Raw genomic sequence first — 20,162 nt, forward strand, 5'->3', positions numbered from 1 at the left:
GTAGTTTCGCAGGAAATGGTACAGGTCGACTTTCCATGGGCTGGCATTTGCTCTCGATAACCTCAGCACTTTGTTGAGGGTCCTCATGAACCGTTCAACATCCCCATTCGCCTGGGGCCATCTTGGCATGATGTGGTGGTACCTTATGTTTAGTTCCTACAGGTAATGTTTGAATTCCTCCCCTTGGAATGGGGGTCCATTATCACTCTTGATTGTAGTGGGCAGTCCATGTGTTGCAAACATCTTCTCCATGGCAGGGATGACCACCTCCGCTGCCGTGGATTAAACTACCTCGACCTCGGGATATCGGGAGTGATCGTCAATGGCCACCAGGAGGTAGAGGCCTTCTCGTAGTGTACAAAAGTCGATGCTGATTGTATCCCATCTGCCAAAACCACGTTCCGCTGACTGGATTGGTTCTGGATCCGATGGAGCTCCGGTTATCTGGCAGGGTAGACAGGTGTTGATTAGCCTTTCGACCTTCTCGTCTATCTGTGGAAACCACACTCAGTGCCAGATTCGAGCCTTCGTCCGAGCCATCCCTTGGTGGCCTTCATGGGCTAGCGCCACTATTCTGTCTGGAGGCTTGGCGGGATGACAATGCGATTTCCCCTGAGCAGCAGTCCTTGCTCTGTGATCGACAGGTCCTGTTGTATGGTGAACATCCCCGCGAGGAACGCCTTTGCTCCCGCTGTCCTGTTGTGGGTGTTCTTCATGAAGGACTTCCAATCGCCTGAGATGATGGCATCCTTCACCAGGTCGCAGCACGGGTCCTTGTGTGTTTCCAATTCAATGTCCTCGATGCTGACAGCCTTTGGTCTCATAGCCTGCACAACCTGGCAGATACGTTCCTCGGTCTCTTCTGCTACTTGGACTTCTTGTGGAGTCGTCGCTCGAGGGTGTCTTGATAGGAAGTCTGCCGGGTTTCCACTTCCCGGCTGATAGGCCAATTCAAAATTGTACTGCTGGAGGTGCAATAGCCATTTGGCTATTCTGGCCGGTGGGTCAGAGATGTGCCCATGAAGATAGGCAACAGGGGTTTGTGATCCGTAACTGCCATGAATCTTTGGCCATAGAGATAGAGGTGAAAGTGACAACACCTCCAAAGTACGGCAATTGCCTCCTTCTCAATGTGCGAGTATCACTGCTCTGTCATTGTGAGAGTTCTTGACGCGTATGCAATGGGCCTCTTCTCCCCTTCTTTGGTGACCTGCATGAGGATGGCCCCTAGGCCGACAGGGCCCGCATCCACAAATAGTTCCGTTGGGAGGTCGGTGTCGTAGTACGCCATCTTCGTGTCAACTGACAGCGACTCTTTGATGTTCTCAAAGGCCTCCTGACACGCTTGCCCCCATTCCCACTTTGTGTTCAGCTTGGTAAGCTCTTGCAGGGGTTCAGAGAGGGTGGCCAGGTTCCGGATGAACCTCCCACAGTATGTGGCCATCCCCAGGAAGCTGCGCATTTCAGTGGGTGTCATTGGCGGACTCGCAGCATGTATGTCGGCAACCTTTTGGGGGTCCGGGGAAATGCCAGTGCTGCTGAACTTGTAGCCAAATAAAGATATTTCCGTTTTGAAGAATTCACATTTTTCTTTGTGAATAGTTAACCCAGTGTCTTCTAGCCTGCCCAGGAGCGTTTGTAGTCTCCTCAAGTGTTCTTCTCTGTCCCGAGCATGGATAAGGATATCATCACTCACATTTAGGACACCTGGTATGTCCCGGATGACCTCCTTAATTGTCTGTTGAAAGACTTCGGCAGCCGACGAGATCCCAAAGCTTAGACGCTTATATCTTCGTAAGCCCAGGTGTGTCGAGAAAGTGGTTATGTATTGAGAGTCTCTATGCAGCTTTACCTGGTGGTATCCTGCTTTCAGATCACCCTTGGAGAAGACTCGTGACCCGGTGAGATCGGCCACAATTTCATCGAGCGTAGGTGTAATGTGGCACTCCCGCTTGATTGCAGTGTTCGGAAGGGCATGTCTATACAATTCCGGACTTTTCCCGGCTGTTTGGGTTTTTTTGTGACCACCATCGGGGAAACCCATGGTGTTGGCCCAGTAACCTCTTCTATTATGCCAGCTTCTTCCAATGCTTTAAGTTCTTTCTCCACTTGTTCACGCATATGGAACGGGGTTCTCCTGTGTCTTACTGCCTTTGGCTGGACCGACTCGTCTATGTGGAGCTTGATTGTCTTTCCTTTCAAACACCCTACCCCGTTTTGCAGGTTGGGATACTGTGCCAGGATCTTCTCGACCTCTTGTGCTTCCTTCACTTGGCAGACGAACTTGACTAGCCCTAGGTCTTCAGCCGCATCCCCACTCAGAAGGCATTCGATCCCCGCATTGACGACGTAGATTTTTGTCGGTAGCCTGTTTTCACCATGGCTGAGGGTGGTGCGGAATCTGCCAACCACAGGTAGGGGCTTCCTACAGCCATACGCAAACAGTAAAGTGTCTGTGTTCTTCAGATCTGGTTGCGGTTGCAGTGTCTGGAATGTGCTTGTGGGCATAACATTTACGGACGCTCCCGTGTCTATGGTCAGCCATAACTGCTGGTTTTGGAGAGTGACCTGGCATTTGCGCCTCCGGAGCCGTTTTTTCTGCTTTGCATGTCTATGATCCAGGGTTGACACCAGGTAGACTTTTCTCCCTTTCTTCCACTGTTCCCTGCCGGGTTCATGTTGGGTCCCTGTGATGTCATCCCCTTCTTCCTCAGTCAAAGAGTTTGTCGTTTCAACTCGCCTCACACTGGTTTGCTTCTTTTCTTGGTCCCGCTCTTCTCTTGGGGATTATTTGGGGGCGGCAGTGGGGTGCCCGATGACCGGCACACATTAGCATAGTGGTCCTTTCTGCCACATGCCCCACATGTTGTTCCTTGCGCGGGGCAGTTTCGCCGTCCATGTCGCGGTCCACCACACCATCCACACTCTGTGGGTCCCGGGATTCGTGGCTGCCACTTAGCTTGTGCGTAGTTCGCCGCCAGCCTTATCCCTTGTGGACTGTCTGTTGGTGACATGGGCCACCATGGCTGTCGTGAGGGCAGGCTGTAGTTTTTGAAGAGTCGCCCTCATGTTGGTGGCCCTGGTATGTGCCAGTTCCCTTTGACGAACCAATTCCAGAATGCGTGTTAGAGAGATGCCCTTCTCACTCAGTACCATCCTTCTCAGTTTCTCCGATTGGATGCCGTTGATGAGCTGTCTCCGGATTTCTTTCTCGACATTCGTGAACTCACACGATATTGCCAGCTTCCTGAGTCAGGTGTGGTAGGCATCTAAGGTCTCTTCTTCCGCTTGAATTGTGGTACAGAATATAAAGGTTTCATAGTCAGGGTTGAGTTGTGGAAGAAAATGAGCCGTCAAGGCATCTTTTGCTTGCTGGTAAATGTCCTGGCCATCATCGATGGTTAGTGAGTTAAAAATGCATAGCACTTCGTCCCCCACGTTTAGCAACAAAAGTGATCTCATTTTTCTGGCAGTAGTTATGTCCTTGCAATCCATTGCCATTTCAAATTTTTGGATCCATAGCTGCCACCCGGGGCCAACTGAAGATGGGTCTGTGAATGGGTCAAATGGCTGAATCATGGCAGAGGAGCACCCTTGTGGGCGAGCTTGTGGTGACGACACTGATAGATTAGCCCAAGCCTAGAAGGCGTACCAGGCCTGGGGGTGGACGTGCCGGTCGCCATAGTGGGGCCTCACTGTCTCTCAATGGGGTTTATGCGCCTCACCTTGGTACATAGCTTCAGGCGTTGGTTGACCTTTCTGTGGAAGAAATTCCGAGCCGCAGCTGATGGGACTGCTGCCTCGCTCCAGGTGCTTGCTGCTGTGATCACACGTGTGTGCTGCATGTGCGATGATTACCCACGTTGTGCTGTGGTGCCTCTGGCCCCTGGACACCAGTTAGTTGGATGTTGCAGCTCCCTGTGACCATGCTGTGAGGCTGTGTCGCCTCCAATAACTGGGCCTTTTGTGGGAAGGCAAGTAGCTGGATCCAGCCAAAAAAAAAAAAAATTTTTTTTTGGGTGGGGGAGATTGTGTGTGCCCCCCCACCGGGAGTCCAGAAATTGCACGTTGCTGCTAATTATAGACAGCTGGGAGGCCGTCAAACGCATGTGCTGTGTCCCGTTTCCCTCATCGCCATTGTTATGTTCTGGCTCCTCACGGAGACAGAACGGTGAAGGCCTTTCAAGTGGGCCGCGATGGCGCAGCTTCAGTCGGAGCGAAATGAGATACACCACATGTTGTCTGTGTCTTGGCCCGGACTGCCTCCCGGGTGCGGGGTCAGGGCTTTTATTAAGACGCCCTGCGTCACCGCGTTGCGGGACGCAGGGCGGATGCAAAATATGTGTCCTTCCCAGCGTGAAGTGTGTGTGAACGTCTTCATGGTGACTTCTGAGCCCCAGCCTTGGAATTTGCAATGAGCAATACAGAGCGCTTTGAATGGGATTCCGCATTTGACTGGGAGCTTTTGAAGGGTCGGGAGAGCTGGGGGTGATGTGTTCCAAGCTTTCCAGTCTTAGCAAGGGTCTAGCTGCTGAATACCCCAACTAGCTGTAGATGGTTCAACAATAAGTCTGGGATGCCTTAGTAAAGGGCCTGGGCCTAGGCCAGAGTTGAGAGTACTTGTGACATGGCTGCCATGGTGCTGTGTAGGAATGGCAGGCATGACACAATGGGCCTCATTACGACCCTGGCGGAAATCGTGGCGCATAATGCACCATGGAGCACGGCGGAAAGCTGCCGATAGCGCCATGGGGGTTGGCGGATTTACCGCCCCATTCCGACCTTGGCGGGGCGGTAAATCCCCATTCCCCATTTTACCCTTCCCCATTCCCATTTTTGCCCCATAGGGTATAATGGGAGTGGGGAAGGCGTTAATTACGCCACCGTAAAATACGGTGGCGTAATTAACAACAAGGTCCCGTAGCGCCATGGATTTCTCCGCCCGGAAAAACCAGGCGGAAAACGCTCCATGGCGCTACGGGAACTCGTAGTAGGGCGGACGGGTCCGCCGCGAATACCGCTGGCGTAAACCCACTCCGCCAGGGTCGTAATGAGGCCCAATGTGTATACATGGTATGATGCCAAACTTGTATGGAAGAGAAGAAGTAGCTGACTGGTGCTGTAACTTGTGGCCCCAGAGTAAAGGAATTGTCCACCTGAAACCCGTTGTTTCTGACAGCTGTGGTCACATGTGAACAGCCTATCCTCTATTACGGCAATGGAACACCTGTAAATTGTGTGTTGTTGTGTGTGACAGATCCTCATTTCGTCTTAGCGAGAGGCTCCTGGTAAGGTCCCCATGGTGTTCAATTGAGCAGTGGGTACATTTGTATGCAATTTGATTGTCTTCTGCATAGTTATAGTAGGTAATACAGGAGTTGTTAATGATTTTCAGGAATTAGGCCATCTAGATTTTGGAAAGGAGGAGCAATACACTTCATTAATGAAGTAACCCACTAAGGGGGGAGAATGAGTAGTGAAACATGTACATGGTCGCCCTCATATGGGAAAGGTGTCAATTGCTGTTGAGATGTGTAAGAGGATAAGGTCGATGAGTGTGCTCAGGTCGGTGTTGCGCTACATAACGTCCCATGTGAAGTAGAGTGTGTATTTTGTTCCCCTCATTGGTATGAAGCCATGCTTGGTTTCTCGCAGGATGTCATTGGTCTCCACTTGATCCAGTAGTTGTTGACTGATGAACGTCTTTAGGATTTTTGCTCGGAGGCGTACATTGGAGATGATAGCTCTCCACATTGCCAGTGTTTGCTGTAGGCTTTTGAGTAACGATTTGTTGTACACAGATTTGTTGGTCGGTTGGTGGGTCCATGTTTTTTGGAAAAGAGCGATCATGGTAGCACATGAAAGGCAGAAAGGCAATTACCCATCTATGAAGATCTTCAGTCCATAGTTCTCAAAGATCATTTTGGTTGGGCATTCGTGAGAATCATGTGATACCAATCCTGCACAACTAACGTTCACCAATATTTCGAGTCCAAGAAACCATCTAAATACAATCTGCATTGTGTTTTCACTCGCTTCTGGACGTCAATATGTCCATAACACCCTTATTGACAGGGATCTGATTCCTCTGGGCACATGAAGACCCTCCCTCCTGTTAAGCCTCCAAGCCCTGGGGTAAATGGCTCCCACTTTGATCCAGAATTAATGTTTCCCAAACCAACTCTAGTTCCTACATCGCCACCCAACCCGGACACCCTTACTACACCCATTAACTTCCAGTGAGGGTAAACCCAGTTCTCCAGGGACTCGAAACACCATTTGTGAAGTCATCTGTGATGTCACGTGTTTGGGTAGGAGCAGTACATGGTGTGGGAGTGAGTTATGGGTACATAGCTTACTATAATTGCAGACTTTGTATAGTTTTTAGATTTTGTGCTGCAACTGTAAAGCCCCTTTTTACCAATTTTTCACAGAATTTAATATATTTTTATAAATTTAATTTAACCATAATATCATGTTGAACAAAATGTTTTACTGAATTTGAATGGCTTTTATGAGTTAGGGAGTTTCATAAGGTTACAGCACTGTATATAATTAGTAAAACATCCTATTGTGACATATCTAAAAACACTTTAACGTTCCTTTAACTAATATATTTTTTCAATGCACCTGTTGTACAGCCCTCCTTCCTCCCTCTACCCCCCAAACGCCAAAATCAGCTCAACGGACCAAAGCAAACACACATACACAAACACACACATTCACACAGCAATCACTCTATCATTCTAGCTCCATACACTCACTCATAACTCAAGCAAACACGCATCCATGCACATATTTAAATAAAAAATAAATGAACAGAAATGTACCTTCTGCAGGGGCCTGCGTGTGGGTGCTGAAATGCTCCAGCAGGTTGCTCTGCCCGTAAATGCGAGGAGGCGCAGGAGCTCCCCTGACACATACAGATATGCAGTGCCCCAGCCAGTATTTCCAATGAGCTATGCAAGGCTGGTGAAACAAAACGTCCCCAGCCTTGCATGGCTCAGGGAGCATATGTGGCTGGGGAACTGATCTGTCAAAGGGAAACAGTGTTTCCCTTTGACAGTTCAGCCAGCCCAGGAGCACTCCCTCAGCTGGAAAAAGCAACTGAGAGAGTGCTCAGTGTTTAAATGGGCTGGCCCCTCGGCTCCTCCGTGATGGGTGAGGGAGCCACTGGGTGGACGCCCCCTCACCCATTATGGGTGAGATGCCAGGCTTGTTCTGGCCTATAGGGCAATAGGGCTATGCCCGTACCGAAAATGCAAAATGCTTTTGTAGGCCAGTCAAAATGGGCCACTTTTCTGGTCAATGTGGGCCAGTTTGATGAGTTACTTCGCTATGCAGCTAGATGTTTTGACCATTGTTGCTGAATAAATATTCTTTAAATATTACAATTTGCTTACATTTTAACAAAAAACACCCCTTGGGTACTATTCAAACAGTCTTTGACTAAAGGAATGAATAGCCATTTGCAACTGCAGGCCACTTTTTCATTGGTGCCTGCGACAGTTTTATGGTCCGGTCCGACCATGTGAGCCGCCCCTGCCCATTTCTTCGAATCGATGCTGGGCTCTTGTGCCCCCCCCGCAGATGCAGCCACACCCCACAGTTTGAATACCTCTGCACTAATACAATCAAGTAAGTTGTCCATGGTGATGTCAGTACACACATACTTTACTTTACAGAAAATGGTACTTTCAGGAAAAGTGCTGTTCATCCACATAACAACACTTTTCTACTTTTACAAAGACCTCAGAATTGGCCCTGAAGGTTCAACAAAATGTTCATGAATCACAAAAGTGCGCACATTTTTAGACATGCTCGCAGTGATACTGGTGCGCAGGGTGCACCCACAACAATAGATTTTAGCAGCATTAGTAGTTAATGAGGCAACACTTTTTTGCAATGTTAAATTTTTGACAGGTGGGAACCCCCCCGCTCGGGTGTCCTTAGTCCTGCCCCCTTATGATATGGTTTGATATGGGCTTGATATACATTTTATATTAAATTAATATCAAAGACATCTATTTTATATGAAATTCATATTTATTGATATTATGGGGCCGATTCATGGAACAAATGTGCGCCGAAATTTGTGGCGCAAGCTGGCGCAAGCGTGAAAAAGCAAGCGCACGCGTGCGATTCATGGAAGGCCCTGCGTGTGTTTTCCCCCGGATGTGCGCCAAATCCGTGGGTGGTGCACACGAGCGCACACGTCACTTCAACATCCCGAATGCCGTGCGCGATGTGTTAAGCGAAAGCGCACAACGTGTAGCGCACACACCAAAAACGGGGCGGAACACGCAGAATGGGGAACAACACGTGAAAATGAAGGCGTAACTGGGGAAGTACTGCTGGGAAATACACAGAACGCTCACACGCGCGCGAATAACACATATTCATGGAATCGAATACGGGAAACCCGGGCACCCCAAAAGACACGCACAGGCGTAAACACGTCCACCACACGAAGGTAGGCGGAAGCATCCCCGCGCAGTATAAAAGTGCGCGCAAACAACAAACACATATATACAGCTACAATGAATGTCCCATTTCTCGCAGCAGTGATCGTGGGACACCGCAGGAGGAGGAGAATAGCCAGGCCCTGCATTTTTTGCCCAGGACCAGGTTTTTTGGGATGCCTGATGACGAGGTCTATGGCAGGTATAGGTTTCCACCTCGTATCATGCTAGACCTGGTCACTGAGTGGGAGGATGACCTCACATCACCCACCTTGTGCTCCCAAGCACTGAGCCCCTTGGAAAAGGTGCTCAATGTCCTGCATTTTTGGCCACTGGGTCATTTCAGCGGACAACTGCAATAGTTGGGGGTGTTTCGCAGGCCACGCAGTCACGCTGCCTACACCAGGTGTTGGCAATCATGACTGCGCGCCCCTCAGTCCGCAGGCACATATACATGCCCAGAACACCCGCAGAAAGGCAGGCCGTGGTCCAGGACTTTTACAGGGTGGCACACTTCCCCAAAGTGCTCGGTGCCATAGATTGCACCCATGTGGCCCTACATCCACCTAGGGCCACTGAGCACATCTATCGAAACCGCAAGCACTGGCATTCCATCAACGTACAGGTTGTATGCAATGCCCATGGAATCATCACCTCTGCTATGCAAACTATTCTGGGTCTACCCATGACAGTTTCATATACAGAATGTCCGTCCTGAGCCGAGACCTGGAAGCTGGGAAGCATGGCGACACATGGCTGATTGGTGGGTACAAATGTCTGTGCACATGCATGCATGTCACACACAGACAAATACACAAACCTAACTAATGACAACCATCCTCACCTCCCCAGGGGACAGTGCCTACCCTCTGAGCAACCACATGATGACGCCAATACAGAACCCCACCACACCACCCCAGGTAAGATACAACGCTGCCCATATTGCAACCAGGGGCATAGTGGAGCGCACATTCGGGGTGCTCAAGTCATGCTTCCACTCCCTTGACCGCTCTGGCGGGCAGCTACTATATGCACCCCCAGTATGTGCAGGATCATTGTGGCAGCATGGGTCCTGCACAATGTTGCAACACAGCAGGGCGTACCGGTGGACATGGTGGTGCCCCCACATCCCTAACCACAGGCACAGGCACTGCCCATGGGAGGGAAAAGGGCACGTGGCGAGGCACCCTGGACCCAGTTTGTGGCCACATTTTTCACCTAAACTTCCACCCTTGCCGAGTGCACACAGGCCTGGTACATACCAGGTGACAATCTATGATGACAAAGAGACAGTCAACTGTCACAACCTTACCACCCTGAGAATGTTGTCACGGAAGTGCTACATTTTGTGCATCCCTAGCTACTTAAACATAACCAATCCTGTGTGACCAAAAGGAACACATGCAAGGTGTATATCACATCAGCCCCTGCAAAATAGGCCATGACAATCAGTGGTATGTCACCCAAACCCTCGCAACCCACATCACCCTTGTCCGCCACACCATGACATGGCATGCAACAGCAAAAGAGCAAAGCAAAAGCACAACACATGACCAATTAGATATGAAGTGACACGTGATAAATGGAAAGAGGCCTAACACAATCACACCTGACATGGAATCAGATGAAATGGTTGACCAACAACCTCCCACACATACAAAGTCATACACAAATGCATGCCACCAGCAGCGGTACCATCAACAAAAGACAGAATGCCTGTTGGCATGCACATTGGCCAAGCCAAATCCTCAAATCCCAAACCTGTGTGCTGTGTGCGTCGCCTGCAACACACTGCTAAGCACACAGCACAGTGAGCAGCCATTGTGTTGGGGATACACCTTGAGCATCATATAAAAAGGGCAAGCAACAAAAATAACCTATTGATGCATGTACACGATCCCCAAATGGTAAGTGATCATGCGCTGCAGGGACACAGCATGCCAGAGAAGACAATATGTGTGCACGTGTGGGCATGGGAGGGTGGTTGTATGTGTGGTGGAGCATTGTGTTAGTGTGTGTGTGTCAGTAGGGACATGCACTCAATACATACATGTGAAATCTAGTGACCCTCAGTGTCCTGTACACATCACATGTGAACAATGGCCATGTGTACACCCCAGTATGTCAAACCACAACAATCCCCTGACACCTGAAAAGTAAACACAACACAGGAACAGCCATTGACCAGCATAACACATCATATACATAGTACCCCACAATGACAATGTCAGAGAGTGCCGAAACACTGTAGTCCAAGCGTACTGTCCGACAACAAAAGGCCCTCCCTCATTTACTCATCACCATGACCTTCAGAAGAACTGTGTCTGGGGTCCTTTGGCTTCTTCCTTTTAGTCTTACTGGCTTCAGTATCCCCCTACACCTTGGTTTCCTTGTTCCACCTTTTGTGTAAATAGGGTCCAGCCCCCTCAGAGGCCACCTTGACTGGTAAAAATACCAAATCGCAGAGAACTCCAAGGAGCCAAACCCCCAAACCTGGGAAAAAGCCCGTAGCCACAAAAAAACCCTCGAAGAATATCAAATAGATGACTTGAAGTCGCTGAATATGGCCAAGCACACGTCCAAGCAGAATGATAGAATAACTACCAAGGTAGCACAGTTGAACAATGGTTCAAAAGGATAGGGAGCAATTTCAGTAGACAACAATCAATGAGGATGCAACAACTGATGGGTAGTGTCACAGCTCCGGTCTCCAGGTGCAGGAGTGGCACGAACCAACCACCCCCTCTGGGTGCCTGCAAGGTAAAACTTACACAGGCCTCCGCGACCCTAGCGGGGAAAGAGGGTTAGGGATCCATTGGTTGGATAGGCATCGGTATTTAGGATAACCAGAAAGAGGGTCAGGAGAGGGGAGGTGGATGGGCAAGGAAAAGTAGTGAAAATACAAAATACAACTCTTGACAGTTACACATACTCAATCAGAGAAACCATGTACTTCATGCACATTGTACAAACTAGCTCCAAGGCGAGCAAAAGAGAGACTTATCTCTGGGGTGAGTGCTGGCTTCCTGCCTGCGCACTCTCAGGTCCGGTAACAGGAGCAGTTCAATGCTGCAAAGAGAGCATGAGTTACTATTCTGTGTGTGTTTTCCCCACACACACATAACACCATTCATTCCTTGAACTTAGTGACTCCTCCCCAAACAAGCACTCTTGTCTGCTGCTTCGTTCGTATAGTTTTGCTTGCCCCCATGATGGTTAATACACTGTTAATGCGGTAAGGTAGCCGCACATGGCCCCGCGTTAAACGGAAGACCATGTGTTAAGAATCACACATGATAGAATGTGCCTTGGATGTGCTGCCAGACACCTGTTGCGAGGTGCAACTTTAGTACAAGTTGCGTTCTGCCAGCCGTGGCTTTCTATATGCAGCGCATGTGGCTAATTGCACATGCTAATGATATGCACTGCACTAGAGTTTGTGTGTCGCTGGGTGCCCCCCTTGCACTGTATTAGTTTGTGGCTAGGAACACTACTGCGCTAATAACTTAGCTTCTATGGAGCAGGGAGTACTCAAGGATATGGGTGAGGCCCCCTGCGTGTGCCCCTGACAACTTGGAAAGCTTCTTGGCATTTGCTCCTCAGCGCGGCATAGCTGTACTGTGTGAATCCTCCCCAACGCCTGCCTAAGCTCGCCAGCACTGGCTCTACTTAGATTGCATGTGTCAGGGGCCTGGAGTAAGGTCGGCTGGGGCGTGGCCCCTCGTGCTGCTCACCTTGCTCGGAGCTCCTGGAAACACGTCTGCTTCTGTCGGACTTCTAAGCACAAGCCCAGTGCGTCTGCGTGTGCACGCATGCGCAAGTGTGCACCACCCAACGTGGCCAGGGTTTTGTAGCTCTTGGCCTGGTGTCTGCTGGGAAAGGTAGTCTGGAGGCTCCTTTTCCTGCAGAAAGGGCATAAAAGCTTTTAATAAGGCTGGAAAGTTTCCTGTGTGTGTGTCTTTATGCTGCTTGTCACTGGGCCATGTCTGAGACCTACATCTGACCTCCTCCTACACAACCCCAGGTTCGGTATCCTGACAGGTAGAGCTGGAACTTGAGTCGAAAATAACCAAGGAGGCTTGCACAACTGGATGGTTGAGCTGAAAACCAATCAATCCTTGATCGCGTGAACAAAGAAAGGCAGAGACAGCACAAATCTGGAAAGGCACAGAGAATGCGAGATAGCCGGAAACAGCTGACAGCAAGTTAAGAGCCACAACAGTTGAATAGCATTGGTAAAAGCCAACAGGCAACATAAAGGCATGGATGTAATAGATGAAAGACAGGAGGAGTGACAGAGAGATGCTGTTGAACAGAAGTGTATTGAGGCAAACCAAGGCAGTGTAAGAGTACGTGAAAATAACAGCCAGAGAGACGAGTGGACAGATCTGCAACAGGGACAGTAGCAGGAAGAAGAACAGGGACTAAAGGCACCAGAGTGTGAAAAACAAGTAAAAGAGCAGTAGTCCAGTAGGAAAACTGCGCCGTCAGGCAGCCTCAAAGTCCAAGAGGGAAGTCAGACACAACGTGGTGTCCAAATGGAACGGAGCGTAGTAGTAGTATAGGCGGACATCTCAGGGGAGGACTGGACTGTGAGTCGTGCCTCTTGGGTCACATTCCTAATGCATTCTCCTTTGCCACAATCCCCAGTGGCTGAAATCAACACGTATGATATGATATGATATGATATGATATGGCATTTATAACGTTCCTATACACAAGTGTTTCAAGGCGCAACGATGCGGGGGGGAACAAGGAGAGACAGACAACGATCCTACTAGGCCAGGTGTCATTCAGATCGCGCAAGTGCAAGGGAAGAGGGGAGGGGAAAAGTGCAAGGGGGAAAGGGAGAGGGGAAGTGCAGTACAGGGTTAGTAGAATAACAAAATAAATAATAAGGGCCAGCTGGTGGCAAGTGCAAGGTAAGTGCATACAAGTGCTGGGAAGGGGGGCTGTAGGGGTACAGAGACAGTCCCACAGTTCAGGGGTTGCCAGGGAGGCAGTGCAAGGGAGAGTGGCTGGGCCAAGGACCGAAGTTCAGTGAGTGGCCCGTATTGCAGATTCAGTGCAGTTTCAGTAAGTTTAGCAGGGGGAGAGGAGGAGAGAAAGCGGCGGCAAAGAGGCAGGTTTTGAGGTGCTTCCGGAGCTGGATATGGTTCTCTTCAAGTTTCAGGGAGGCAGGAAGGGTGTTCCTGAGGGAGCCCCCTGCTGCGGAGAGAGTTCTACCCCCAACTCGTTGCTTGGAGAAGCGGCTGACCCTTAGGGAGTTGGAGGCGGATGAGCGAAGAGCTCGAGAGGGAAGATATTTAGGAAGAGAGAGTTGAAGGTATTTTGGCCCAAGGCCCCAGAAGGCCTTTTGGACAATGCAGAGGGTTTTGAACTTAATCCTCGCAGCCACTGGGAGCCAGTGTAGTGATTTCAGTCCTGGAGAGATACGGTCCCTGGGCTTGAGGCCAAGGACAAGTCTCGCGGTCCTGTTCTAGATGAGTTGCAAAGGGCGGAGAGTAGAATCAGGCAGATTTAGATAGAGGCTGTTGCAGTAGTCCAGCTTCGAGAGAACCAGGGCTCTAGAGACAGTGAGCTTCTGGGGGAAGGAGAGGAAAGGAAGGATACCTCTGAGGAGGTGTAGCTGGTAGTGTGACTTCTTAGAGACATCGTATATGTGAGGAGAGAAGGAGAGTGTGGAGTCGAAGATGACCCCAAGGTTTTTTTCCTTGCAGGTAGGAGCAGGAAGAGGGCCAATTTGACATTGTCAACATCTGGCCCCCTCCCCCCATCAGTGTGACTTTGACAGGCAAAGGGTGCAGGCTACCGTCTACAGCATGAAGTGCATCAAGCATGTATACAGGCAAGAAAAGAACATACATCACAAATAACATCAATAAATGGACAGCTCAATAATGTACTCCCCAAAATTGATTGCAGACATGCCGTGGAGAAAACATCCATAATCCCCACAAGAGGTGTTAACACAAGTAGAACAAAGGCGAACAGGCCACAGATATGATGAAAGTCCAATGCCCTTGTGTAAATGGTTGTCACACCGAACCATCCTTGCAAAGCCATGGATAGGGGAAGCAGGAGTGGCATATGTGTCAGGACCTCAAGCCGCAAATACGTACACGAGACAAGCTTGAATGGGCCCAGCTGGAACAGACAGTGGATGCTTTCAAAAGCCACAAAGCACCACACCGTCACATTAATGCATAATAGACAAACAATTTTAAACTATATTTACTAATTAAACTAACTATAAAATAAAAAAAGGGGCCACATACGACCGGGGGGGGGGCATGAAGGAGGGGGGACAGGGTGCACCTCAACACCCACATGCGATGATGTTGAGATAAAAGAAAAACTCCATGGGCTCAATGCCTGCACGGCCTGACCTGTGTGGGAGATATGTCGTTGTCCGAGTCACGCTCTGGATAGAAAGCAGAAGGTGGACGTGGCACAGTACCCTGACCACGCCTATGCGCAGCTTGCCCCTCATCGGCAGCAAGTCTGTGGGACTGGTAAGCCTGGTCCTGTGTGGCGATGATACATAGGTCAGCATGCAGCACCTCACATGATACGCGTGCTTCCTCTTGCAAGGTAGCACGTGTAACACGGAGTTCTTCCTGCATGGCCCTGCATGACATCTGGAGCACCTCCCGGCATGCACGTAGCTCCGCCGAGATGGTATTCTCAAGCTGCTCCAACCTCTCCTCTGTCCGCTGCCTCTGGGACATGTTGAGCACACCCAGAGTAGATCTGAGGGATTGATGATCATCCCTCAGGGCCGCCCTGTGTGCCACTGCATGAGCAGCAAATGGTTGACGCAGAGACACCATTTCAGCCTGGCGTGCCCTGTCTGAGGCCACCATGCCTAGCCTGAGCGAGCGGGCTGTGGACTGTGCTGCCTGCTGCTGGAGATCCACCTGCCTAGCAGGGGTGAGCATGGATTGGGCCACACATTCCATGCTCTGAGCGATCTTATCAATTGCAGTCCCCTGTTGGTTGAAATTGGTACACATGCCTTGCTCCCACTCAGTATACACCGGTGATGCACGGCCACCACGTTGCTGGGCTTGACACCCTCAGGGCCCAAGGAGCCGTGGTCCTCGCTGGGTTGGCACCACCTCTGGCTGCAGGACTACATCCCTCCATTGACGTGATGCCCCATGCACATCAGCAACTGGTGTGGAGTGTTTGACCATGCGTTCCGATCCACCACAGGCAGAGGTTCGAACACCGTCTGGCCACTCAGTGCAGGTGTCGCGGACTGAGGATCGTCCACATCAGAATCACTTTCCGTCGACAAATGGATATGACGCGCATCCAAATCAACATTGTTGTCAGAGTGATCATCCGAGCTAGACCCATTGCGAGCCCTGGACACGATGGTCTGCAGCACAAGTGGGTTCTCGTGGCCTAGCACCCCACGACCCCCACTTTTGCCAGGTTGCTGATGTAATAGCAACCCTATGTCAGGATTGACATCACCATCCTCTGGCTCCATTGCATCATCATCTGTAATGTTGAAAAAACAAACATGAGTACACATGTCAGATGCGCATAACGCACACACACATAGACATCAAATCAACAGCCTACACATGAAGCAGACATGTCACACACAAATGAAATTATGGCATGCATTCAGTGGCAACGATATGCAAACACATCCCAAAAGCAGAAATTGATGTGTGTAAATAGCAAAGCCTACACATGTATTGATTGTAGTATATCACCTCCATCACACACCACCTCTGTCAGGCACATGCCACAGGCAGAACTGACAGATGGCACATACCATAAGCATGTCTGAACTGCCAAATGGCCACAGCTGCATGTGAATCCAAACACAACATGATTCACATAATATGCATGTACACATGCATCACTAAATCATTATCACCAATATTGCTTCATCCATCTGCAGCTCGACCCGTACCGGGTGTCATGGGCCATGTAGACATAGTGAATGTCCGGAGCAAAGCGAGGGCCTGCAAACAGGCATGAGGGACCATAACGCCCAGTACGGTCCGAGCTGCCAGCCATGAAGCCTCCAGAACACCACTCAGGGCCTGATTGAGCACATTGTACTATGAATGTGCCCTAAACCATTATTCAGTGTGTCAAATAATCACGGCCAGGCCCCACCAGATTAGCTAAGTGGGACTAGGCGTACACATACTACAAGACAGTGCACCTTCAGGATTGTGCCAGTTGAAAATAACAGGCAAAATGCTGAAATCTCACCAGCATTAACGTCAATCAACTACAAATTAGTCAACATATATGCTGCAGAAGACACATGTGTAAATGAACACTTTCACACACACATAAGTGAGTAGACGCAATGTTGCATTACACAACATTGAAGCTGCTTGCATACGAACATATGAAAGTGTTCAAAAACCCCTGTGTCCCTATACACCTGTATTGTGATCATGAACAGCAACCAATACAGCAAAGCAAGCAGCTGCAAAGCTGCTTGCTTTGAGGTATGTGAAAGTGTGCCCATACACCCGTGCAGGCAGCTCCACAGTCATTACAACCTGATTGGCAGGCTACAGTCAATCTGCGGCCTATTCCGGTTAGTATAGGCCACAGAATGACCTATCAACTTTGCTGAACACCCACTAGGGTGTTTCATTACTGAGTACATGTGTCACAGGATGCACCTGTGCCTGTGCCTTTCATGACAGTGAAGGGATGACAATCTGACCATACATGCCAGGTCACTTTGACATTGCATCAGTGAGTAGGCATGTAGAACGGTGTAACATGGCTCAGAAGTGGGTTGGTGCAGAGCATGTGCACGTTACCGACTATCTACATCAATAATTACATTATGATGTCAATCAATAAACAAGAAGACAGTGTAAGTGCAAGGTCAGGCATCACGTGCAATGTGCATGCAATGGGTTGCATGGATACCGGCACCCCCCCCATCGCACCTTAGTGAAAATGCAGGGAGGCATTGCACGGCAGTGAAAGGTTGACCAGATAACTGTCTATTGGCAGACAGTGTTGAGTAGCATCAATTGCATCATCTTAGTCAACTGACAACACAGCCGATGAGAATGTGACAGTGAGCAGGACACATGATGAACCCTCTGTTTTACACCTATTTGTGCAAAAGGCACTACACCAGTTTGACAGAATCAGGGGGCCTGAGACAGGGGGAGGCCTGTGCCCCACACAAACCATGACACCCTAAACATGTGCGTGATGCCGGACTGAGCCACAGTGAGCATAGAATGGATGATGAAATGCCATTAAATGTATGTCATCCTGGACACGTACTACAATGATCATCCTGCAAAGGACACATAGGGGCATGCATGGAATGCACATAGAGCAATAATGGGCACTCATGTCCCTGCGGAGCATCTGCCATCTGCACAGTCCGAGTGAGACACCCTGCATCAAGTACATGGGATGTACCCCACAGTATGTGTCTGGCATGTTGGCAGAGGGAAGTGTGCATGTCCACACGAGTGTTGAACAGGCCATTGCAGTAGTCCAACATGTTACCTACCAGTGCAATGGTGTAATTGTGGTGCAGGGGGGTGGAGGGGCAAGGGAGCATGCCTACATGGAGTACCTGCATGCAGGCAGAAGACACATGCATGTCAGTCATGCAATGACATAGTCCGAGTGCTGAGTGAAAGGACTCCCCAGGCTACATGCAGAAGGGCCAGTGAGCTGGAACATGGACTGGAGGGGCATCCGGGTGACTAGCATGCGAGTAGAGTGCAAGTGTGGTGATGAGGACAGTCCCTGTCTGCACTACATGTCCAGCATGCTGCACAGCAGGCACGCATTCGTGAAGCATTGCATGACTCGCACATGAGAACCATGTACACATAGCATGTATCGGCAGTCAAGCACAACACATCGCACAAGCAAACCACACATGGCCTGGACAAACACGCAAAAACACTCACTGGGTGGGGCATCAAAATCCAGCATCTCTCCCACTCCTTCGACCAATTCTGCCGGTATGAACTCTGCAGCGATCAACTTGTGCGGAGTGAGTTCTTCCTCCTGAGGTGTTGGCCCACCACCAGTCACCGCAGTCATGGCATAATTGGAGGCATGCTTTAGCTTAGCACAGCGTTGGAGGTCCTCCCACCGCTTTTTGCACTCCTGAGCTGTGCAAACCTCATTTCCGAATGCACTAACACTCTCCGCAACACGCTTCCAGTGGTCCCAACGCTGGGCAGCCGTAGTGTGACAATTTGGGCCCACTAGCATATCACGTTCGTGTTCTGACACTTAGCCCACAAGGAAGTCCAGTTCCTGCTTGCCGAAAGGCTTCTTCCTCGACGTGCCGGAGGCCGGAGCCGTGTGTGTGGTCCCAGCCTCTTGTGCAGGTGCAACCTTCCTCCTCTTGGGCAGTGATCCGGTTGACAGGCAAATGCTAACCTGATCAGTAGGGGCAGTGGCGCTGATGGATTGAACCAAGGGAGTGGCAGGTAGAAGTAGGACAGAAGCCCTGACTTGTGTCAGTGGCTGCTGGGTGCCCTTGACTGGACCCTGCGCAGCAACATCCGCTGTGCCAAGGTCATTGACCGGGACTGTCCTGGATGGTATACTCACAGCCGGGGTGGTGTCGGCTGCATCTGCCCATGCACTTGCCAACACCCGGCTGCTCGGGACAGCAGATGACAATACTGCCCCAGGGACATGTGCCTCGGTCGGGGCAGCCCTGCGTGCACTTACCACGTGCCTCCTGACCTCCTGGAAATCATCATGGGACTCTTCAGGTGCCAACGCAACATGCGCTGTTTTTTGACGTGCTGAATCACTATGCACCCATGCCGAGGGAAATGCCTGTGCGTGTTACATCACATACGCGCTTACGCGCCAAGGCCCTTTCCTCGAATTACACGCTGATGTGCTGTTTTATCACGTGCTAAATCACTCCGTATCGAGCTGGCCACGCGACAACACACGGAAGACCACGCTCCTGCCCAGAAGACCATTTTCCTGCCCCCCAGAGCCCTGAGCCGACTCCCACCAGCCATCTGCTGCTGCCTGCCTGCCTGCTGGCCACGTGCCCTGCTATTTGGTGCCTGCACGTCAGCCATCTGGGACCAGTTGCTGTGACCACCCCTGCTGGAACAGAAGACTCCCGACTGCAGTTCCATCGCTCCACAGCACAGCACCAGGACCCAGTTGCCCACCCACACCTGCCTCGGGTGTTGCCATGTAGGGGGAAACAACACCTGAGACCACTGGCAACCCCCAGCCAGAGAGGCAGAGGACTGCCAGCTTCACAGCAGGAGAGGTTGGCATCCTGGTGGAGCAAGTCCTGGTGCATTATGATGCCCTCTTCGGAAGAAAACGTGCCGAAAAGGATGGATGAAGAAGGATCTGGATGGACATCGTGGTTGCCATCAACGCAGAGGGGGTGGCAACCCGCGACCTACCACACGTCCATAAGCGCTGGTCCAGGATTCCACCTTCATGTACGTGCACGGTGTACATGTGCGTGTGTGTGTGTTTGACATGTGTGCGACTGTGATACGCCATGGATGCATGTGACACAGAAATGTAGTGAGCCGATTGGCAAATGTGACATAGTTGCCGGTGATTGCACTGTGACAGGTGGTGGAGATGTACAGATGCATGCCTGTCTGGTGGCGTGTGTGCATGTGTTTGGTACTCCCCGTGTTGCTTGTGACGTCAGGCTGACCTTTGGAT

This window comes from Ambystoma mexicanum, chromosome 2q, assembly GCF_040938575.1.
Source record: "Ambystoma mexicanum isolate Mex_15411 chromosome 2q, UKY_AmexF1_1, whole genome shotgun sequence".
NCBI classification, from domain to species: domain Eukaryota; kingdom Metazoa; phylum Chordata; class Amphibia; order Caudata; family Ambystomatidae; genus Ambystoma; species Ambystoma mexicanum.